We start from the raw sequence: 3,735 nt of genomic DNA, 5'->3' as shown, positions 1-3,735 counted from the left end.
CTGGGCATGAATCTTTGCAAAAGTAGATATAAGTCGGCATAGTTGAACAATAAGGGGAGAAGGATGCTTAATCGTATCGGTGTACGTGTCGTTTATGCGGCCAGCTCTCCGGACTCGGTCCCTAACACCTGTCCTCCTCCTGTCCCCCTATGCCCCTTTTGTTGGACAAGTCTTAAATGGCAACACACATTCCCAAAGACTGTCTGCTTCCTTAAATCCATGGACCAGCTAGTGCTGTCACTGAACAGCTGAAATGAGCTTTCAGAGCCTAGAAACTAGCAGGAGCGACAAACAAATGGATTTTAATCTGGAAATAGGTGAGGACCACCCACCCACTGCTGCTGATGCAGAGACTGGGGCTCAGGGCATCTGTGCAGCCCTTCCCTTTGGCACTGATCCTGCACTGGAATGTTGTGTTGCTGCCAAACCGGGCCTCAAACCAGGAGAAGGTAAGCCCTGACCATTTGCCCCTGACCCTGGCACACCCACAGTGTGTTATCTGGAGCGTGTGCCTCAGCTGGTGTCACTTGAGTTTCACCAGAGTTGCAAGCTGGCTCCTGCTCTGGGCGATTCCGAGTGACCATCGCATCAGTTCTGCACTAAACACCGTTTAGCCAGACCGAGATTTGGTCACATAGTGACTTCTGAAGAGAAAATCAGAATGCAGGAAAAGTGCCAGGACCACGCATGGGCCGGGGTACAGCACGGTCTTTGTGGGTCACTGTCACTCCACTCTTACAGTCCCTCCTCATCTTTCTTGTAGGCTCCCTTCAGGTACAGGAGCCATTGCTCACTGGTGTGAGCCCTATTCTCTGTCAAGGAAATGAGTTGAATTTCCTTGTCAAATCTAATATATCCCATCTGGAGCACTAATTGAATTAGATAATTGGATAATTAGTTAATTAGCCAATTTTTCGGCGCGCACACACACCACCCACACCTTTCACTCATCCTAAGCTCTACCCCCCATTCATCACAGGCTCCCACCCCACACACATGCGTCACGCCCCCCCTGGCCCGTGTCACGCCCCCCCGCACCCGGTCGCCGTCCCCCTGGCTTGCGTCACACGGTCCCGGCCCCGGTCACCGCCCCCGCCTCGCGCGTCACGCCGCTCCGCCCCCGGCCCCGCCCCCGCCTCGCGCGTCACGCCGCTCCGCCCCCGGGACCGCCCCCGCCGCGCGCGTCACGCCGCCCCGCCCCCGGGACCGCCCCCGCCGCGCGCGTAATGTAGCTCCGCCCCTCGCTTCGCCCCCAGCCCCGCCCCTCTCCCCTCACAGCGCTTCCTGCCCGCGGCGCCATTCCCCCGCCAGTCCCGCGCCGCTCCTGCACCTGCCGCCACCCGGAGCCCACCGGTCCGGCACCCGCCGCCGCCTGCAGCCACCCGCCAGCCCCCCGTGAGCCGCCGCCGCCCCCCCGCCGGTCCCGCACCGCTCCGCCTCCTCAAACCGCCCCACCGCACCTCCCCGCCGCCCGCCGCTCCCCCCTCCCGCCATTGTGGGTCCCCTCAAGGTATCCCCCGCCCCGTGCCGCCCGCGGGTCCCCTCAGGGCAGCCCCCGCCGCCTCACGGCACCCATTCCCGCCATTGCGGCTCCCCTCAGGGTACCCCCACCCCTTGCCGCCCGCGGGTCCCCTCAGGGCAGCCCCCGCCGCCTCACGGCACCCATTCCCGCCTTTGCGGCTCCCCTCAGGGTACCCCCCGCCCCTTCCCGCCTCACGGCCCCCCTTCCCGCCGTTGCGGCTCCCCTCAGGGCGCCCCCCCCCCGCAAGCCCCCCCTTCCCGCCATTTATGCACCACCCCACAGCACCCCTCAGGCCACCATTTTAGCCCACCCAGCCGCAGCAGGCAGACCCCCCAGCACCAGGAGAACACCGCGGCCCCTATGGAAGGACAACACCCACACAAAAAAGGTTAGAAAAACACACAGAGGGTGGCAGCCAAGGAGGGACACTGCAGGGGGATACAATTAAGGCCGAGAGCCCAGGGGGACATTCCAGGTGGACATAATAAAGGCCAAGAGCCCAAGGAGGAGGCAGCAGGAGAACATAATAAAGGCCAAGAGCCCGGGGGGAGTCCAGGGAATAAAGAGAAAGGGCTCAAAAATCACACACTACACAACAAACACAAGGGGTATGACACACAAGCCCCGTTCCCTAAACCTAACTTTAACCAGAACCCCAAACAACACCCCTTTCTCCTCAAAAGCAGCCACAGGCAGCAGCCCTCCCCACAGCCGGAGGCAACAATCCCAAATGCTGAGCCCATGCCAGCACCTTCCCCACAGCCGGAGGCAACAATCCCAAATGCTGAGCCCATGCCAGCACCCTCCCCACAGCTGGAGGCAACAATCCCAAATGCTGAGCCCATGCCAGCACCCTCCCCACAGCTGGAGGCAACAATCCCAAATGCTGAGCCCATGCCAGCACCCTCCCCACAGCTGGAGGCAACAATCCCAAATGCTGAGCCCATGCCAGCACCCTCCCCACAGCCGGAGGCAACAATCCCAAATGCTGAGCCCATGCCAGCACCCTCCCCACAGCTGGAGGCAATAATCCCAAATGCCGAGCCCATGCCAGCACCCTCCCCACCTAACCCTAACCCCTAGCCCTGACCCTGACCATGACCCCTAACCCCCAACCCTAACCCCAACCCCCTAACCCTAGCCCTGACCCTAACCCTATAGCCCCAATACCAATACAATGCCAGGACCACGCCAGGAGCCCGCCACACAAGGGACAACGCGCGCAGGCCAGAGACCAGCAGGTAAGGTTCAGGGGCCAAGTGGGACAGTAGTACATAGGGTGGAGGGGGCAGAGGGACAGGGGCAGGGAGCACAGAGGCACAGGGCCGGGGGCCAGTGCCACATTAGGTGCCACACACCACCATCAGGAGTAGAAGCCAGGTATCAGGGGCCAGATGACCACAGTAGGGGTCAGGGGTCAGCAGTAGGTGCCAGGTATCAGGGGCCAGGTGACACAGGTAGGGATCAGTGCTAGGCATCAGGTGACAGCACCAGGTGACAGTGCCAGATGTCAGGTTACAGGTGTCAGGTGATAGTGCCAGATGTCAGGTTACAGGTGTCAGGTGATAGTGCCAGATGTCAGGTTTCAGGTCAGGTGACAGTGCCAGATGTCAGGTTACAGGTGTCAGGTGATAGCGCCAGATGTCAGGTTTCAGGCCCCTCCCCTCATGCCACACCCCCACCCCTCCCATAACCCCACCCCCTACCTCTAGGAATCCGTACGCACCCGCCAGGTGAACATTTAGGGTTTTCCAGGTGGGTTTTCCTGAGGGTTTCTGAGGCATAGGGTCCAGGTCAGGACCCAGGCACCCAGTCAGGGTCCAGGCACAGGTCACGGCCCAGTATCCAGGTCAGGGTTAGGGTTGCAGGGCAGCAGTGCAGGTACGGGCCAGGGGCGCAGGTTAGGGGTGCAGGTGCATGCTAGGGGTGCAGGCGCAGGTGAGGAGCACAGGTTAGGGGTGCAGGTGCAGGTGAGGGCCACAGGCTAGGGGGTGCAGGTGCATGGGAGGATCACAGGTTAGGGGCGCAGGCCAGGGGTGCAGGTGCAGGGTAGGAGGCAGGGTTAGGGGTGCAGGTTAGGGTCACGGGTTAGGGTCATGGGTTAGGGTCACGGGTTAGGGTTAGGGTCACGGGTTAGGGGTCACGGGTCATGGGTTAGGGTTAGGATTAGGGTCACGAGATAGGGTTAGGGGTCAGGGGTTAGGGGTCACGGG

This window comes from Corvus moneduloides, unplaced genomic scaffold (assembly GCF_009650955.1).
Source record: "Corvus moneduloides isolate bCorMon1 unplaced genomic scaffold, bCorMon1.pri scaffold_106_arrow_ctg1, whole genome shotgun sequence".
NCBI classification, from domain to species: Eukaryota; Metazoa; Chordata; class Aves; order Passeriformes; family Corvidae; genus Corvus; species Corvus moneduloides.
This window is presented reverse-complemented; position numbering follows the sequence as displayed.